General features: G+C 40.3%; 1 protein-coding gene across 8 annotated transcripts in view; it reads left to right on the forward strand.

Annotated features, from left to right (window-relative positions):
- Window positions 1-5,182: 5,182 nt before the first annotated feature.
- The window catches only part of LOC121854214 (uncharacterized peptidase C1-like protein F26E4.3), a 108,254-nt gene continuing 92,436 nt past the window's right edge, over window positions 5,183-21,000 (forward strand). For 2 of the 8 annotated variants that reach the window (XM_042348712.1, XM_042348714.1), the window contains exons 1-2: window positions 5,183-5,268; window positions 10,336-10,363. The gene's annotated coding sequence lies outside the window, so the exon portion shown is untranslated. Of the gene's footprint in view, window positions 5,375-5,894; window positions 5,999-10,335; window positions 10,364-21,000 lie in introns of those variants that run through there. The other 6 variants (XM_042348715.1, XM_042348718.1, XM_042348716.1 and 3 more) reach the window with 4 other exon arrangements.

The following is a 21,000-nucleotide window of genomic DNA, read 5'->3' on the forward strand; positions in this document are numbered from 1 at the left end:
AACTCCATTCAGACGTTATCTAATCGATTTGAAAATAATGTTTCCCGTCCTGGTAAATCATTAACACTAATCCATTTTAGAATATCTCCTCCAATGCCACGAGCCTCCACTTTCCTTATTAGTCTTTCGTGGGGGACTCTGTCGAAGGCTTTGCTAAAGTCAAGATATACCACATCATAGTCGTACCCAGACATTAGTGTTTTAAAAGTCATTAGACAGAGTTTGAACTCTATCCCAGCTTTAATTTGAAGCCAGTGCAGTTTGGTCAAGAATGGGGTAGTGGGAGTCCTCGGTGGGAGAGCTACAGAGGGTACTTGTAACCTCGAGAGATACAATATTGTAAATACTTTTGAATATCCTACCCCAGGTTCTTTGTTCCCTGTACATGTAATGTTTTAAGAAATACAGAAATCGTATATTACTATATTTCATGTATACAGGTAGGCTTGGAAAATGTTAAAACTACTTCATGATTGGTTGTAGATTATTTTAGTGTCGTAACAGCGGGGTCGTTGTCTAAGCCTCGAATCTCATGATTAATTTTCGTTAATAATTACCAATTTTATTTTATCTAATGACGGCTGAAAATAATTTTGAAAATGAATGAGACTACAGATGACGGACAATCGTGTATGGTGAGCTTTCTGCCATCCAGTCACTGAAAGGGAAATAGATACGGAAGTAATTTTCCTGTGAACCAGTAAAAAAAAGTGAACCAAAGAATGAAAAAATCGAAGCACTTTCGGGGTTCGGCCAAGGAAGATACACAGAGTAACTATAGTTTTCTATGGACTGCCAGTTGTTCTCTAGTAATGAACAAGCTCCCCTGCAGATGCCTCCACTTGGGAGAGAATTCCACGTTCATTTGCACCGAACTCTAAAATAACTTCTACACTCCAAATGTTTTGTTGTTGTTTTTTTATATATGCGTAAGTTTATTAACGTTATCACTATATTGCAAGTCACTCCCACACCACTACAATTACCCCCAACACACCACCTCCACACCACTTCAATACTCACCCCGACAAACAGGAAAAAAATGTGGCAATTAGTCTATTAGAATATCAGTGTGTCGTGGTAATACAACTAGCGGGATATCAATGCGCTATAAATTAGCTATAATTTGGAATAAACTGTTGAAATTGACAGCGATGATAATTCCGTACACAAACTCCTTGAGTGTCACCTACAATTACAGAATTTTTTCATAAAGAACGGATACTGTGCTTCTATCTTCTATCGTAAACTGAGACATTCTTTTTCAATACGGTTACTCGTTTATAACATAGTATTATTAACATATAGCAATGCACTCAACCATGGAAATTAGGGTATTTTTGTTTATCTGTGAAAAATGAACGTTAAAAGATATTAGTAAAATGCTAAATTATTTAAATCATATGAAAATAATTTTTGCAGATCGCACTAGACTAGCAGTGGTTCTCAACCTTTTTCACTCCATGCCCCCCTTGAGGAATTTTCAACATCCTCGTGGCCTCCTTCATTTTTCTCCCAGAACAGACAAACAGACAAGTGATAAAGACTAAAGAATGATAAAGAAGGACAAATAAATAGGACAAGAGTTAGAATGGCAAACACATACACACATTCACATACATAACACGCCCATGCACTCACACATAAAGCACACATACAGTCATACACAAACATGCACACAGGTAAACATTCACACTCAAGCTGAAGTGTACTTCCTGTAAGCAAGAACACGCCTCCTTCGACAAGCACTGCCCAACTTGGAAGAATGAGAAGAATAGTGAGTCATACCAATTTAACACTAAAAATGGTAGGATTATATAAGTAAAGAATGAGTATGAACAACAATGGCACCCACGTAAAGCAGCTACCACATGAATTATGAAACAAAATAAGTAACACCAATTATAGAGTATATTATGCTTGAGTCAATCTCAAAAACAATATATGGTTCAGAGACAATACACTCCACTGAGATCTTTCGGTCCTATCACCACTTGCAAAGGGATGACACAGGGACACGAACTGAACAAGTCAGTTCAGCAGCTCGGTCCAGCGCCTGTCACACAGACAGGGACTGGACCTGTGAAATCTTAAATTATCCGTAAAAAATGAAAAAAATATAAAATAGCACCAGAGTATGTAAATAATAAAATTGTATTGTCGTTATGATTCAACAAAATGACAAAAAAAAGAATGAAAATTCTCTTCTGCCAAGTCAAAATAAGTAATACAAATTTTGTTTAATTCAGATTCCCAACATTATTTGGAAACGTACAATTTATAACACCTCGCCGTGGCTCCCCTAAATTCTTGCCGTGGCTCCCTTGGGGGCCATGGCCCCCAGGTTGAGAACCACTGCGACTAGACAAACAAAGAACCAATAACTACTCTCATAGCCTGTGTTGTGTATTTATTTATTGATATATCTGACTCTTAGTATTCGATATGTGTGTGTGTGTGTGGGGGGGGGGGGGCACTACACACTCCCTTATGTACAGAGTCTACGACCATCTGGGCAAGTTTTTCAGTACAGTATTGGGTGTCCAGTCACTCGTCCGTCTCCGTCCACTGTTACTGGTCAATCATGCAAAAGTTACTTCCTCAAATCACAGACTTGACTTCATAATCTTAGAATCGCTTGATAACAAAAAACGACCCAATGGTTAAATAATACAACTCCCACCATTCAGTTGCTGTGTACATGATGTGTGTTTTAGGGGTAATCTGCAACTTACTGTACATACAGGCAACTTTTTTCCGTAATTTCGACTGACATGTGTATGGAAGCTATGTAGGTACAGTATATAAATATGTATCTGCCAACACTGTGTGAAACGTTATGAGACAAAGGATGAAATATATTGGGAAATAGGTAATGCAGTGAATATTTATTTCGGTATAATTAATATGATGTTCGGTTACCAAATGTAGTAGAATCAGTATGCCACAGAGCCCGGGACACTAAGAATTGCTTGTAGCATTTCAGATGTCATCGGACCCATCCTGATCGAATTTTTTTTGTATTGCTAATCAAAACAGTAGCTGAGACCTATCTACAGGTGAGATACACATTTGCAGGCAAACAGTTCACAGCACGAAACGTATCTCTCAAAGCCAAAGATGACCGACGCCGGGGAGAATTGGCTTCACGGAGCGCGCGGCGTGCCACCTCCACCCTATATACCTCCATGGTCCTCCCCACCCTGCTGTATGGCAGTGAGACATGGGTCACATACAGGAGGCACCTCAAGGCGCTAGACAATTTTCACCAACGTAGTCTACGTTCCATCCTCTGAGTTCGCTGGGAAGATAAGAGAACAAGTGCCAGTATTCTACGTTGGACTGACCATGTAACCGCATGGACGACAGTACACTGCCGAAGCAGCTACTTTACCAAACGAATGGTAAACGTAACGCAGGTTGAGCAACGGAAAAGGTATAAGGATAGTCTTAGGACAAACCTGAAAAATTGCCAAATCGACCCCCTCACCTGGGAGACAACCACTCTACACCATAACGCTTCGAGGAGCACCCCACGAGAAAGTGTCAATACTTTCGAGTTAGACCGACTGCATACCGAGGTAGACAAACGCCAGCACCGGAAAGACGCTGCCGCCACCCCTCCCGAACTAGATGTAGCCTCTACACGTGCAATATCTGTGGAGGGCCCTGCCCTCCACAGAGCTCACCAACGAAGGTGACTTTCTTAATAACTCATATCATTGTGTCATAAATGGATAATCATCATACTCGATTTCGAGTGACAGCAAATTATTAGTATGTATGTATGTATGTATGTATGTATGTATGTATTTGAGAGAGAGAGAGAAAGAGAGAGAGGGTGTGTGAGTGTGTGTACACATTAGGTTAACAGGGGAAAAGCGGTGTAAAAACTTGAAATAGAGTATGTTACGAATATCCACAGTAGTTTCTGTTCTTGGTATGAAATACGTTGGTTCGGATGGTGTGTGGTTGGCTGGAGCAGTTTCGCTCATTACTCGCCCACACCGACTGAGCCCTTGTTTACGTATTAAATTGGTTTTTTTACATTATCACTTTGTGTATTTTTTCATGCAATAGTTGTCTCCCATGTAATATTGATTGTATTATGTTTGTATGTAGGTAAGATAGTGGAACTAATGTCAGTTGGGTAATTTAGATAAAGTTTACGTTTGACCAATCCGGATATGTTATGTCAATATTTGGCGATAGAGAGGTGACGTGAGTGGCCGGCTGGTACACTGTAAAATCATTCTAGCCACAGCTGACTTAAGTTAAGTAGTATACCCTCTCTCTGGTGTTTTGGGAGTTGGCATTTGATTATTGAGATTTGTTTTGCTTGATATTTATTGTGTGATCGTGTTGGACCTTCAGTCCTTACTCGGCCACTTCCAAACATCTTGTCATATTATTATTATTTATTTTATTTTGTGTGCATATGTGGTGGTGGGAATAAGTTAATAAATTTTCCTATTTTTATTGACTTATTTAGGTTTTGAACTGTTAACTTGACCTTTGTTAGGAGAACTTGGGATTAACAATATAATAATAAATACCGATATATTTGAAAACCTCAGTGATTTGCGTTTACGTAACGATCTACCCTAGGGTCGTAACAAGTGACGATGCAAAAACGAAACAAATTTACTCTAATCTAATTAATTCTTATTTAACTTAGCCTAACTGAAGCTAATCTATCCTGTCCCTAAACTGACTTAATTCGAACTTGACTTAGCCTGATTAAACTTAACTTATCTTATCCCTAACCTTACCCTACTTATTCTAACTAAAGTAAACCCAACTTAATCGAACCCACCTTACCTTTAACAAAGTTAACCTAACCTAACGCTAATCTAACCTAACTTACCCCGAATAAAACCAATCTTAACCATATCCATGGCTTTAGTTTGAAGGGTCAACTGGCTCCTTGTTATTGTTGAACAACGCACTTTTTTATTCGAAAGAATTTCTTCTTTAATCACTTGATTCCTGGCACGCCCATTACTTTCTTTTGGAATGAATTTTATATTTTTTTCAGTTTGTCGGTTATTGTATTTTTTCAATGTTTTTTCTTGTTTTTTTTTTATACTGTCGGCTGTGGGCATTCGTCAATCAGCTGATCGGAGACACTGTGGCGTTCTCATTGCGTCACGAGTTGATGACGTCATTTCGGAATAGCTATGAGGAGAACCCCTGGGTGGCCACAGTGGCCCGCTGCCAGTTGACTTGCGACCACCGCCGAGTGCGGACGAAGCTGAAGCGACACAGGTGAGCTCGACCACATGTTGCGCCCCACACAGTCTCATAGAACTTTTGCATTGAGTATTTCTAACGTGGATGTCTTCGAGTTTCTCACCGTAACTGTGTATTTGAGGTTGGTTATGTCATATGCCTCGTTTACCTTCCATAAGGAAATAATGTTGTGTTCATTTGTCATACAGTAGAGGTTTCTAGAAATTTTGAGAAATTTGTTAGCTCAAGGGCTATTAATTTAATATAAATTCATCTTAGAACTATAAAGGCAACTATTGTGAGCATTCTCACTGTTTGGTGAGCGAGAACGAGTAACTTTAAATGTAACCGCAGTTGACTGAAAAGTAAATTGTAAATATTAGTGCGAGACTTGTGTCCAGGTCGAGTTTATGATCACTTGTTGTTGAAGGGCACAAAATTACCGAGTCTTCCTTTAAGTATGCTTCGGTATTAATAACCTTCAAAGACGCGTACTTTACATGTTAACGTTTGGAGACGCGAGAAACCAACTAACCGGCACACATACTGTATGTAAGCCAGAATGACCTTGATATGGCAAGTCTCGGGTGTAAGTGTAGGATTGGGTCGGGCGGTCAGTGGAATATCACTCTCGTTCATTACGGCGACCTGTTTACAGATAGTCGTTATGGTAATGATTCTGAAGTTGGAATTGACTTTACTCGAGAGTGCAGTTTGGGGAGAAAAAAAAACTTTACCCATAAATCATTAAAACCAGGGAGATAAGGTAAGGGACTATCAAATTGTTAAATACGTTCCTGTTTAAGGGTATGTGGGGGGAGGGTTATCACTTGAGAGGTGACGAGAATGGAGTTTAGGGTTAGTATTTATGGTATTTATCTGGGTGGTGGTGGTGGGCACAGTGTCGGAGGAAGAAACAGGTCTAGTTTTGGATGGTGTTGTCTGTTTGTCACTTCGCTATTTGTCTGTCTGTCTTATCGCCACATCCTGTGTGTCTATCTGCCTTATCGTTACATCATATGTCTGTTTGTATGTCTGTCTGTCTGCTTGTGCGTGTATCTGTCAGTACCGACTTTACTCTAGAGGTCAATATTGTCGTATCCCTGGCTAAACAAAACAAAACTACCATTAACATGTGAGATTGTCTATTAATTTGTATAATATTTTTTGTTTATTGATTTATTTGTTTAGAAGTCGTTATTGGCATTTAAGTCGTTATTGACATTTGTTAGATTTAGATGAAACTAATGTCACCTTTGTTGGTCCGTGATTTATGTTGGTCAATAACTTCTGACAGGAAATAATGATGGTGATGATTACACGTCGAACGATGAAGATGGTGGATAATGTGATATATAATGGTGATGATGATATTAGGGATGATGAAAATGTTGATGGTGGTTGACGGCGATGATTATAATGGTGATAATCTTAATAATTATAGTGATATTGATTATTTATATGAAGGAAGACCTGGATAGATAACTGGACCCTACCTGGCGTATACTCGAGCTAGTGTATCTAAATGAGATAAGAGATCGCCAGGTGGTGAGAGGTGTACATGTAGACATACATACTGGCGGCTGATGTATCACCTGTGAATGATGAGTGTGTAAAAGGGGGGCGAAGTGGGGGTGTGTGCTGTGAGGGTGGGTGTGTGTGTGTGTGTGTGCGCGCGCGTGTGTGTGTGTGTGTGTGCGTGCTCTGAGGATGTGTGTGTTGATTTTGATTTTGCCGCTTGCAGCGGCTACTTTATTGTGCACCCCACACTCATCCTGTGAGCGGTAGCGCAAAAGGATTACAGAGTAGGGTTTACAAAGGGTCATAATAATTAACCCCCGTTGTCAGGATATTATGGCACTGAATATTACACAGTATTTCATTTACATTATTTGTTTAGTTCTATAAATAAAGGGTAACTTATTCACAAATGCGTGAGTACAGGCGTGTGAGGCAGTATGTCTGGCCTCACACTTTGTTATTCACATTTACGTGGGAGGTATTCAAGCACATTGCGTATTTGGTTCTGTACATGAGAATTGATATAGTGCTCTGAGGATGTGTGTGTGTTGATTTTGATTTTGATTTTGATTTTGCCGCTTGCAGCGTTTAGAGTGTGTGTGTGTGTGTGTGTGTGTGTGTGTGTGTGTGTGCTGTGAGGGGTGTGTGTGTGTGTGTGTGTGTGTGTGTGTGTGTGTGCTGTGAGGGGTGTGTGTGTGTGTGTGTGTTGAGGGCGTGTGTGTGTTGTGAGGGCGTGTGTGTTGGGAGTGTGTGTGTGTGTGTGTCTGTGTCTGTGTGTGTGCTGTGAGGGCGTGTGTTGTGAGGGTGTGTGCGTGTGTGTATGTGTGTGTTGAGGGTGTGTGTGTGTGTGTGTGTGTGCGCGCCTGTGGGGTGTGTGTGTGTGTGTGTGTGTGCGTGTGCTATGAGTGTGTGTGTGTGAGGTGTGTGCTCGTGCGTGCTGTGTGTGTGTGTGTGTGCTGTGAGGTGTGTGTGCTGTGAGGGGGTGTGCGTGCTGTGAGGGTGGGGGTGAGTGCTGTGAGGGAGTGTGTGAGGGTGATAATAATAATAATAATAAACGGTTTATTAAGAGTTGCAGCCGGTGGCTGAAAATATACACTTACATTTGATTTAGGCATAATGATATAATATGCATGGAATACATTTACAGGGCTGTGCATTACATAAATCAGTTGTTGTTGTTTATTATTTTAATAGATGGGATGGTGCTGTTCTTATATCTATCGGTGCGGGCTCTTATGGGCTGAATTTTGTTGTAGTGGCGGACTGCGCGAGTTGGGTGGGGGGCTGCAGGAGGTGGCGAGGGTGGTGCAGTAGTCCACGGCCAAACCTTTCCAGTGCTTGGTGGTGGAGGTCACTGAGGGATGGCATTTCCAGGATGGAGAGAGAGAGAGAGAGTGTGTGTGCGCGCTGTGAGGGTGTGTGTGTGTGTGTGTGTGCTGTGAGGGAGTGTGTAGGGTGTATGTGTGCAATAGGCAGGTTGGCCTGTGCATGGCAGCTCCTGTCGAGAGTTACTAATATTACTCTCTATCGTCCATGAATCTATCTAGCCTCCTTTTAAAACTTTCCATCGTTCTAGCACTTACTACAAAGTTGCTATGCTTGTTCCACTCGTCTACCAGCGTGTAGGGTGTGTTTGTTTGTGGTAATAGGATTGTGTCCACACACGCACGTTAATTTTTAAGCAAGATCATTCTGTATACTGTATTAGTATATATGTTTGTATAACTTGTTTGTTTGGTGTGCGTTTGTAAGTCATTATACTTAAAGTAATTTTTATTTTGTTCTAGTCATTTTGAAATTATATTTTCATCCTTAAGACAGTTTCATGTTTTGTTAGGTTGATTCATAATTATTCCACTATAACAAAAGAATCATTTTACCTACATGTTTGTTTATATGCTCCTGGTAGTGTGTACGCGTGTTTATCCGTGTGTGCGCTTATAACGTGTGCTTGTGTCTATTTGTATATACAATGATTCCGGCTATGCCTGTGGGTGTATAGTGTGTACGAGTCCACTTGAACATACATGTGGAGTGTTTGCCTGTGCACACATAAGCCTCACACATAACCCAGATAGTATGGCCAGTCTAGAATATTACTAATTACTTAATTTGAAATTGAATTTTTCTTAGTTTTAAAGGTCTTTTTATATTTTCTTACTGTGTGTTTGTCTGACTGTCTGCCCTTCTCATTACTGTCAAGTCCATGAGTAAGTGGGTCCAATACCCGTCATCAAGTATAAAGTTGCACAACAGTATTTTGTAATGTAAAAAAAAAAAATCACTGCGGCTCTCGCGCGGCACATGTCAGCTGAATCAATGTTTACTTCTGATCTAAAGATTTTGTTCGACTGCGGGATGACCTGTTTCTTATATGACGTGCTTTCAGCAATGTTTATATAATTCTAAGTACACATTATCGATAATGCACTTGACATATACAACTTTACGTGTGTGTGTGTGTGTGTGTGTGTGTGTGTGTGTGTGTGATTTACTCGACCATGACCTTCAGTAATAAGTTTTTGCATTATTTCATATAAACAAAGTTGCGGCACTGTGAACTGAGATTAAATTCCGCCTCACAAAAAATGATCCTAGTGTTAAATGGCGTCTGAGATCTATTGTGTAAACGTTAACAAAAAGAACCTTCTTCATCCTGGTCCAATGGTTTCCCTTAACAGGGATAATAGCAGACTATATATTATACTGTAGTCACAATTATATTTTGTCACCATTCTCAACGCCAGTTTCTTGCTACATACTGTAGTTACGAGGAAAAGAAAAACGTGTACGAAACTTTTAACATCTTGATCCTGAAATCTTATTTAGTAACTAATTCTTAACCGAGTTTGTCTATTGATCTTAAATTAAAATTTCTCACTTACTTTGAGACATGACAACCGCTTCTCTCCCTAACTCTGAGCTACAGTAAAAGGCTGATCGTGAAAATGAAAATAGTATCGAAATTGCATTAGGAGAGTATCATGTAAGGAATTACCTTGTTTTGAATATCCTGAACTATTTTATATGAGAGAGAGAGAGATTTCCCTTCACGAGGTGGTCAGTAATTCAGTACACATGGGCAATGGTGGACAGGGTATCTGATGTACAATCAAAGACAAAAGTCGTGTCGCGGTTTTGTCCGAAGATTAAATATAACTCGGGAAACATTATGAGAGCCCCCCTCCAACCATGAAGCAAAGCGCACCAAAAGTTTAGCCTTTCGGCATGTGTTTTCACCAAATTTCACGACACGACCTTTGTCTTTCATTGTACACGGCGAGAAGTATACATAGCGAGTGGTATACATAATCATTGGTGTACAAAAGTAGTAGTGTACATGGTTAGGTTATTATAATGATCATAAGCCTGAATTTCCCATACAATAGATTTTTCCATGAAAATGTTGACTCGGCCGCCACTTATAGTTAACGATGTGTTGTTAAAATTAACCTTTATTTACATTTTCATCGGCGTATCTTATCATATCTTCTTGTTTACATCAAATTAACTCTCTCTCTCTCTCTCTCTCTCTCTTTGTGATCATTACGATTTAAACTAACTTGATCTTTCTCCCCACAGGCTTCCACTCCTCGCTGGCCTTGGCAAAGTAAGTATCATTACAGAATATTTTAACCCTAGCTTATGATGTAATTCATCGTCATGTACCAATGCTTGAAAGTGATTATTTCATGGTCAGAAGATACAGGTGTTTCTCTTTCATGACCAGCAGGACCACAACTGATGATAATTATGATTGATGGTTAACTGGTGTTCATTTTTTATTTGAGTGATTACTGTCATCATGTAGAAGATAGCGTGGCGTAATAGTGAAAAGGTTCTTAGGTCATCACAAGGAAAGACGCGTTGATAATGGCTAAAAATGACATTGAAATTTCCCTTGATATTATTACTGTAACGAAATTTCGTTCTTTCCATCAAACACCAACTTAAGACTCCTTTTGATCCAATACCTACATCACCGTTGCCAAAACTGTGCTGGTACGAATCGACTACAAACAGTCCGCATTTAAACCAAGATAATCTAAGTTTTACGAACAGAAACAAGACCGTCCATACACACGCTGCCAGAACGATGGTGATGTAACCTCAGACACAGCAATCAGGTGTGGAGACAGACAAAGCTGTGTTAAGAGCGTGTATATAAGCAACCCAAATATGCATGACATCGTTAATAAAAGTAAGACAGAGGCCCTCTAACATAGCCAAGAAAATGCTATTGCGTAACTAAATATAAGAGCATCGTCTTCTTGCAGGTGTCGACATAGTGTCTGCTCCTTAAAAGATAAAGATATTCATTGTGGAACTAAGTGCGGGTGTTAGCAAGTGCTGGGCGTAAATACAAAGCATCACCAGTATGAAACCACGAAATTGGCACGTAAATAACAAAAACGTTAGTATTGACAGCTTCGTTCCTGTCAACACCAGGGTAGAGTGTTGAAGAAACATTGCGTAGGAGCTCCTGTCACAAGGCTCTTGTCCCTTAGCAGTTCACCTCCACAAGGTCCACACACACACACACACACACACACACACACACACACACAGGGGTCGGCAGGAGTAATTATGTACCGTGAGTAACATTCAGGATTTGCAAACTGTAAATGAAATCGGTCTTAATATAAAAACTAAATCGGGAAAAAACGTATTTCCTCTAATGATTCACTGAACATAAAACGTATGGATATATTAACATCACAGAAGGATCACGTACGAGTATCTGGAAAGCCAGGGAGGAGAGGAAGTGGTGGAGTGAAATGTATACTGAAGAGTTATGACAGTAATGGTTAATGTTAACAACATATTTCATATATGCTTTATTTTTTTGTTATAACCGTTATTTATTATTTAATTTCAGGGAGAAACCACGAGAAATTTGTGGCTAAGTTTTTTGATTGTTAAACTTGGTCATATGTGCAGCATCCAGACATGAGTTAGGGGGTACTTATTTACCAAGGGGGCGCGTGATGTTTGTTGTTGGTGAACTTAAGAGAACCGCTCTGAACGCTGGTGAAGGGAAGGGAAGGGAAGGTCACCCGGCCATTAACTCCAGTTATTAGGAGAGTGAGTGTGTGCTGCAGTGTTGAGGACAAAAGAATAGCAACAATCATATTTCCCTTTCTTCATACAGTATAATATTTTTCTTGAGAGTTTTTTAATTTCTCAGAATTTTCAAAGGACTTTTGAATTGAATTGAAACATTTTATTTAGCCAGATGCTAAATGTCATACCAATTCACCGATACATCTGACGGAAGAACCAACAGACTCCATATTTTCTATCCTTCTAACCGTACCGGTAGAGAAAGATTAACAAACTCTTCCGGGAGAATAAAACTGTATGACTATTTTTACTCGTTAAATACGTATAATATAGAAATAAATGTAAAGACAATAACACTGTCATTGTGTGTGTGTGTCAAAGCATCATCATTAATAAAACAAGCGTATAATTCCCATGAAAAAATAGCATATAAAGCAAATAAGTGATCCAGTTCTAGAACGGTGGCTATCTTTCCCCACCTCAAAAAGACGCTCGGTCACAGCAGGTGATAGCGACAACGATCACATTGCAATCATAATCATGGAGCAACAAGAGAGAGACGTAGAGCTATGATAGGGCGGTGAAGCGTTTTATCTTGGCAGCATTAATCGGTGATAACGACGCCACACCTCAAGGACACAAGTGGGTTAACTGTGGCAGGTGTTCGTGATGGAGGAGAATGGTTATTAGTTGTTGCATTGGTAGTGATCATTGTGGTAGTGGTATATATAACGGTGGTTGTAGTTTTAGCAGTGCTAGTAGTAGACATCCCTAAAGGTATCAACTCTCGGAACATTTTAGTCCGTCTAAACGTCCCTTACCCTCTCCTGGTCAATTTTCCTTGCTCTTATTCCTGTTGATGTTTTCACCTAAATTTGTAGAACAACTCTGCTTACACAGCATTTGGTGGGAGCTTTTATACGCTTTCAAATTGGGTCATTGTGAGAATAGACCAAAAGAAATAAGTGATCAGTCGTGATGTTACTGGATAAACATGCACAGGGAGATGGGGTACGTAAAACAAAAAAAATACCTGTCTGGATATTTTCCTCTCAAAATATTAACTTGCCTGCCGTCGAGAGTGCTGGTTACAAGACTAGCGAGGTTATCCTAAAACTATATCTTGCGCTTGTGATACCTCACTTGGATTATGCGGTCCAGGTTTGGTCACTGTACTACATTTTTTATATCGGAGGAGGATGACGACAAGGCTAGTCTGGGCATTAGGAACCTTGAGCATAGAGGCAGATTAAAGCATCTGAATTTGCACTCCCTCGAGAGACGTAGAGTGAGGGGCTATATGATCGAGGTGTATAAATGGAAGTCAGGGCTAAACAAAGGTGATATAACAAATGTGCTTCAACTATCTAACCATTGGTTTGGAATAGAGTAGTGGATGAGTGGAACAAGTTACCGAACATCGTCATTAACTCGAACACACTGGATAGCTTCAAATGAAAGTTGTACAAATATATGAGCGATAGGGGTTGGGTGTAAATGGGACTGCCCAGTATGGGCTAATAGACCCGCCCAAGTTTCTTTACGCCATTTGCCTTTGTGACCCAGCAGTAATGGGGAACCTGGATGTTAATCGATTTGCGGATCGTATTCTGGGGTAATGGTTAGACGGTACAGTTGGCGAGTTGTCCAGTCTTCTCGGACTATTCCTTGACACTGTGTCATGCAGCTCGTTAACTTAGGGTGTGGTTGTTGTGTTGGCGACAGCTTCTACACCTTAAACGAATTCACGCCTAGGAGGCCCTGCCCTTGGGTCGGCCATCCTCGATTTCGAGGGGCTTCCGTTGTAAACCCGCTGCAGTTTCCCCCATTCTTATGTTCCCATCTTTTACTCAGGCTTTTCTTCGTCCCTTCCCCTTCCTCCCCACAAACGCGGAACACAAGAAGTCGAGTCAACGTCAGCTGTCAACGGTGGTGATGGCTGACGAACACGTAACGCCCTCACTCACTAACTGCTGACCATTGCTGATACCATAGTGTTTTAGTGCTCCTTTCTCTCCCTCTCTATCTTCCTCTGTCTCAGTTGGTTTTCTCTCTCTATCCTTTTCATCGTTGTTTGCCTTTCCCTGCAGTTACTTTTTTCCTTCCTGCTTCTCTCTCTATTATTAGCTCTGTCCGTCTCTCTTTCCTAATTCTCCCTTTTTTCTTTTTCGCTTATTACAACACCACTTAAGGCTCTATAGCTAGACCTTGAAGTAAACAGAGGTAATATAAACTTGGTCCCGCAAGGCAGGACCTATTGCGCGACACGACAGCCAATAAACGCCATCCTTGGGGGTCTTACAGTATATCATTTCGAGCCAATAAACGCCGCCCATGGTATACAGCTAATCAACATCGGTCTTGAGGCAATTAGAGTTGATCTGTCACACTTGTCCTTCGGTTTCTTACTACACCTGTTAGTAACCGATGGAGTCGAAGGTTTTTGTTTTGTTTTGTTTTAATTCCATTCAAATTTGATTTTTTTTTTTAAGCCTAGTGCGTCATTCCCGGCCTGTTGTAATTATCTAGCCAATAGCAACCACTTTCAAATCCTTTACATTACACCATCTTCGGCCAATCATATCCATTTTTCAGTCTACCGTAATTCATTATCAACACTGTGGTCTCTTGTTGCGGCGTCGTTTTTTTTCTTTTTAGTTTTTTTAGAGTAGGTTTAACCAATCGCTTCTTCCATCGGCTTCTTTCATCACCTGGTCACGGTCATACTTGGAGGACCTTGTGTTATTCTAGGTCAGACGTAGGGTCCGCTTCCTGGTTAAGCTCCATTCATTTTCTTGGAACTCTCGCGTCCACGTTACCAAATCAACGTCTTCTTCTTTTGTTCTGTGATTTTTGTTCCATCTTTCACAGTCGTCCTTGGATAGCTTATGGCGTCATATATCTGTTTATGTCGTTTTGTGTTCTACCAATCATAATTCTCCTTGGTTATTACGTTATCTTGAACCAACTAGGTTTTTTCGGCATTGAAACGAATATCTATTAGATTTATTTCTATCTAAAACGTTTTAACATTACATTATATATGAATATATACGAACACAAGGCGACACATTTCAAGTTAGTCTACAGAACTAACATGTGAGTGTGACCCATAAAATAGACACAAATGTTAATATTGATTGAATAACATACTGTATGGGATGTCTTGGAAGATGCACTTGGAACTACAATATTCGCGCGACAATACCTGGAATTAATTTGAGGGTCATGATGGTATAAAGTTCTATTTCATGTTGTTATTCTTACACGATTCATAGTGAAGAAAGTGTTCATTAGTCACAGATGACCAATTACACACGGTGAAAAACGTATTGCGCTAGTTGGGGGGAAGGGGGTCTGCTGATTTCCGTAATGATCCATACATCACCCAATGTTCTGGGAAGGTTAGTATGCGTGCCTGTATGGCAAAGGTTTCCACCTACCTCTGGTAGGGCAACAGATATGTGAGGACGCCCTCAGGCAAGGACAGCAGGGCTACCACCATAATACAGGACAAACGCATCTAATATACTATAGGAATAGCCGTGTGTGTGTGTGTGTCTGTTCTGGGCAACGGCACAATCGTTTTTCATCAAACTTGGTGGAAAAATCGCAAATCGTAGAGTGGAACAAACCTGGTCCCATGTCGATGGTTTCTTTAAGAAGGCATTAATTAACCATTTTAGTTACGCTGGAAAACGATGCAAGTCTACGGACTTGGTGCACCCTCATTCGCTGTACCCTGTCAACCGGACGGCGGTTGCGCGCTAGCCAAGCACGAAAGTTCAAACTTTCACCGGGCACGAAGTGCCCGCGATCACTTGTATTCCACTATCCCTCGTCCGTGGTGTCCTATTGTTTCGCACATAATCCGTGCGGTACAATTTTTTTTTATTGTGTACTAGCTCATTATTGCCAAGCATGGACAGAATTGTGGCCACAACTCTACAAGATAAAACAAGCTCCATTACAAAAAAAAAATCACATTTTTCTGATATTGAAAATTAAACATTTTCCCTTGCTATGGTCCAGAGCCCAGTTGTTAAAGATACACTTTTCTGCCTCTACTCTTGTATAAATGCTTAGAGGCCGTGTAGGTAAAGTCGCCCACTAAAGTCCTGCCGCGTCTTCTACCGTTCCACAAACCCTTAGACTTTTGAAGCAGTTGGCATTGAGGCATTATTCTGTCCATAAATGCTTCGGGTTCACGATTCTGAATATCGGGGTTCATGAAACAGCAGAATAGGCGACAAGATAAATACTATGATAATTATATATTAAGCTGAATAACAAGCTAAATAATAATATTATTATTATTATGGTAACCAATTTTCACTTAAGTTTTTAAGCAAATTAACTTTTTCGAAATGAAGACTTTTATCGTTCTTGTGGCTGTTGAGTGGAAAATGTTGTTTTGGGGGTGGGGAGGCGAATGGCCTTCAAACATGTTTATATATATGTTAGGCGCTCATACCGATCTGATGTGTATCATTAGATCTGTATAAACTATCACGTTTAAGAGTTGATCATACAGTATGATGAATATGGCTCTTGGTAGTGTCAGGGTAGTGTTCACTTGACTCAACATTTTCTTGTTCTAATCTTTGTCTCTAAATCTTGCGTTACCCTCATTAGTAAACTTTGTCAAACTCACTGTTACGCGTTTACGTAAAAGGCATAGAAGTTAGGTGTATTCGCTGTCGTAACCGAATTCTTCCAAGGACACATAATCAAGACGACTGAATGACTGTCGTCAGTCATTGCCATCTAGGGCTCGGTTACGACACTACAGGGACGTGCGTTAACCTTTATATAACATGGCTGGGAGACTGACACCGTGATTACTACTGATATTCCCCTTGTGATATGTCTTTTTAGCTTACGTTAACTTTCTATTCTTATTTATTTATTCAATCCTCCTTTGTATCATTTGACCAAAAAATTAATAAAATAATTGTACTAAAGCTGCATTTAGCCATGACTCAAAATAATATTCACACGTGAGCGAAAATAGCCCTCGGCCATCAGTACCTGAAGTTGGGTATCCACTTGCTGTGTTAAGATAAAATACACTTGAATGCGGAAAAAGCACTTGACACAGATAAGAAGATAGAGGCTTTATAACTGATCTGTTTAGTCTAGATTTGCCTGTAAGTTATAGATGTGAAGGTAAGGGAGACAAGACTCCTAAGATTGTAAGTTTAAGAGGAAATTGTTTTGTTGTATCTTTGAACTGAAGAATACAGGGAGAGACACATGAAATTATAACCTCGTGTATGAGAGAGAGAGAGAGAGAGAGAGAGAGAGAGAGAGAGAGAGAGATACTGGTGGCTAGTTGGGTTGATGGTGTTGCTAAGCTGTTTTGCTTGACTAACGGTCTTCATGACTAGTGCTTGTGACTGTATCCCTAACCCCGGTGACTCTCTCTCTCTCTGGCTTGAGAGGTCAGTAATAGATTCTACCTTGTAACTCGCTGAACCCCCTAACGAAGAAGGTTCAAACTCCACCAGAAGTAGAAAGAGAAATATGTCTCGTGGGGTTCGAATCCCGTAACGGTTTTTATAATTTTTTTGTTTTGTTTTTTATTCCTGGTGTCGGGCCGTGCTTGATGTTTCTTTTACCGCCATTATCTGTAGACATAACTTGGCCTCGGCTGACACGCTCTGAGACACGACACGCTTTACTCAGCAGTATATTTCTTCGTTACGTTAGATAAGATTATTTCCGAGTGTGAAAAGCCAGGCCAAAATATGTTTATATACTGTACTATGTTTAAATGTTCATTCTGTCATAACTTTTGATAAGACTCGTGTGAATGTTTAAGTATGTCGCATAAACCCAACGAAAATACAAGAATATTTATATGTAACAAGAACATTAGTATGCTTGCGCGTGTCTTGTGGATGTGAGGGAATAGTTTAGTTTTCTGTGTACGATTCTTTTATATTCATGAAAGTGATGTGAATTATTTCCATATCTTCACTTTGTTCGTAACTCCGTCCATCAACAATTGTCCCCTTGGCTGTCAGATCTTATATTGACAGAAAGCTAGTTGCAAAAATGGGTGATGACGTCATAGTTGAGGGTATAAGTAAAAATCGCTTGTCCTAACTAAATAATAATTACATCTTATATGACGTCACACCGATATTTTGATTGCGGTAAATTAACCTCGTTTGTTGCCGGGTCATTGTTAAAGCACTGGTAAGGTACAGTACAGGTAATTTGCCACTTTTGAGTAACTTGCCACTTTTGAATTGTTTAGTAAGTGTTAAAGAACATAATGCGAGAGGATTGATAGATAGACGAAGAACAACTTTGTAAACCTCTCCAGTGATATAGGTCGGGGATTAATCTTGCAAAGACAGTGCTAGTTAGAATGTTCATGTTTGTAGACCGAATTCTTACCACATGAAGAGATATTGGTGCTTTGGTATACTTAAAGGAATGAGGCAGATGACCCCTAAGCTGGTCACATCAACACAACAAAGCACAGTGTGAGGGAAGGAAGTGAGGGGGTTGTGGTGCCTTGTACAGTGGTGCCTCTGTTGCTGGTGATAAGGGTTCGTTAAAGGCTTTAGATAGGTGACGTCACACATAATTCCCAGTGTCTTCGCCATCTTTGAGGTCAGATAATATTATGATATTCGTCCGGTCGGTGAGCTGTTGTTAAAGTTTAAGAATGGTGTCTTTTACACATAAATACACCGACCACTTGTTAGGTCCTTCTCTGTAGCGGGAAATGTGGTGATCTGGTTGTATGGGTCCACCATGATCCGTTTTCAGTATCGGATAGAACAAGTAGGTGATCGGTCATCATAACACGGAGTTACGTGGGTTGTCGGCGTCAACAAAAAGAGAGGTCTGCCACTAAATGCTTAAACAGTTGGTTCTGACCACTTTACCTGTGGGAGGAAAGGACGAGTGTCAGTGTTTACAATACAGTCAATAAAGTGTTGACCGAACGTCTACCCGAAACCATTTCCGCTCCAGCATGTTTACAACACACCGGTGTACAAAGTATATACAGTATATCTACACTGAAAGTTAGGAAGGCAAGCTGTCGAGGGTCATCTGCCTTTACAATGATAAGGTGACCCAGTGATATTTCTGTAGGTCATTAACATTGTGTAGTTAACACATTTTACTCGTAGCACATAGGCTACGCTGGCTTGATAAATAATTAATTAACGTGGTGCTGGTTTGCCTCCAACAGTCACGTGTTAGTACTGTACACTATTTTAGGTGACTAAAGTGGGGCGACGTATGTGTTGTCACGCGTGTTTCAGGATATGTTTTGTGTGTACTTATGTATGTGTGTTTTGTGAAAGTATATTTTGTTTAAGTGTGTATTCAAATGAGAGCAACCGTACGCTTGTTTGTGATAGAGCTTGTATGCCGTATTTATATAGGTGTGTTGATGTGTGTGTTGGGGGGGTATGAATGTCATGCTTTATAGGGCTAATCATAAAATTCAGCCTTAAAAAAGAAACGTCACCCAAAAGAAATTTCCAGATATAACTTCTCTTATTTCACTTAAGATGAATTTTCACTGTTTTAGAGCAAATCTTATCTTAATAGTGTTTGGTTAGGTTAGGTTAGGTTAGGTTAGGTTAGTTTGGTTATTGTTGGTGTTCTAAATTCTCCATTCTAGTTTGTTTGTTTCCATATATCCTTTCAACGCATGACGCATACATACAAAGGTTCACACTGCATCCGCAAGCCTGAGAGTCATTATGCGTTGACGTGTGCCTGTCTGGGAAAGGGGGGGGGGGGCGGGGGTACACACACATGGCTTAGCAAAGAGGGATGAATGTTATTGTATGTAGTACTTCTCGCACGTCACCTGATCCTTGACCTTTAGAAATTTTTCGCAGGTCAGATGGGTTGTTGTCTCGCACGCACTCACTATACGCTTCCCACCATAGCCTATTTTACACGAACTTATACACTGCTATATTATACTAGTACTAATACATTACAATACATGAACAATACACTATACAGCATCGTGGTATGCATGAACAATACACTATACAGCATCGTGGTATGCATGAACTATACACTGTACAGCATCGTGGTATACATGAACAATACACCATACAGCATCGTGGTATGCATGAACAATACACTATACAGCATCGTGGTATACATGAACTATACACTATACAGCATCGTGGTATACATGAACAATACACCATACAGCATCGTGGTATGCATGAACAATACACTATACAGCATCGTGGTATACATGAACTATACACAATACAGCATCGTGGTATACATGAACTATACACCATACAGCATCGTGGTATACATGAACTATACACAATACAGCATCGTGGTATACATGAATTATACACTGTACAGCATCGTGGTATACATGAACAATACACTATACAGCATCGTGGTATACATGAACTATACACTATACAGCATCGTGGTATACATAAACTATACACAATACAGCATCGTGGTATACATAAACTATACACAATACAGCATCGTGGTATACATGAATTATACACTGTACAGTATCGTGGTATACATGAACAATACACCATACAGCATCGTGGTATACATGAACTATACACTATACAGCATCGTGGTATGTGTGACAACAGAAACTTGACCTCCAAATGGCATGTTATCATACGTGAGATTACACTGCCGGAGTTGTTTAAATAAATGTCGCCAGCGGCACCAGCGTAGTTACCAAGACCACTAACAGTCCGATGCCCATGGCTGTCACCGACGCCCATGGCTGTCACCGACATTGAAAACCTTAAATTTGCCTTTTGTGTTAACGTGTGTGGCAGAAGTCTACACCTTATCCTTGATTAAATACAACGCCCACACTACTCCCACGCCACGGCCCTCTTCCTGACCAGTTTGTACGCCCACACTCCTATAGTGTGCTGGAGGCCCGTGGTGCGTAGAGGAGCAATTTGTCTGTCTGTGTCTGCATTTAATCTGTTAGTTAATGTCTGCCTCTCGTGTCTCTATTTTCTATTTGTCTACTTCTGTCTGTCCTTCATCAATATATGTCTACCTTTCTCTTCTTCTCTCTTGCCCTTCCTCAGTCGTGTCTCCTCTACTCTCTCTCCCCCCCCCCTTTTTTCATCTCTCTCTCTCTCTCTCTCTCTCTCTCTTTGAACCCTTTACCTGTCCTCTTAATCAACT

Source organism: Homarus americanus, unplaced genomic scaffold (assembly GCF_018991925.1).
Source record: "Homarus americanus isolate GMGI-L3 unplaced genomic scaffold, GMGI_Hamer_2.0 scaffold56910, whole genome shotgun sequence".
In the NCBI taxonomy this organism is placed as follows: domain Eukaryota; kingdom Metazoa; phylum Arthropoda; class Malacostraca; order Decapoda; family Nephropidae; genus Homarus; species Homarus americanus.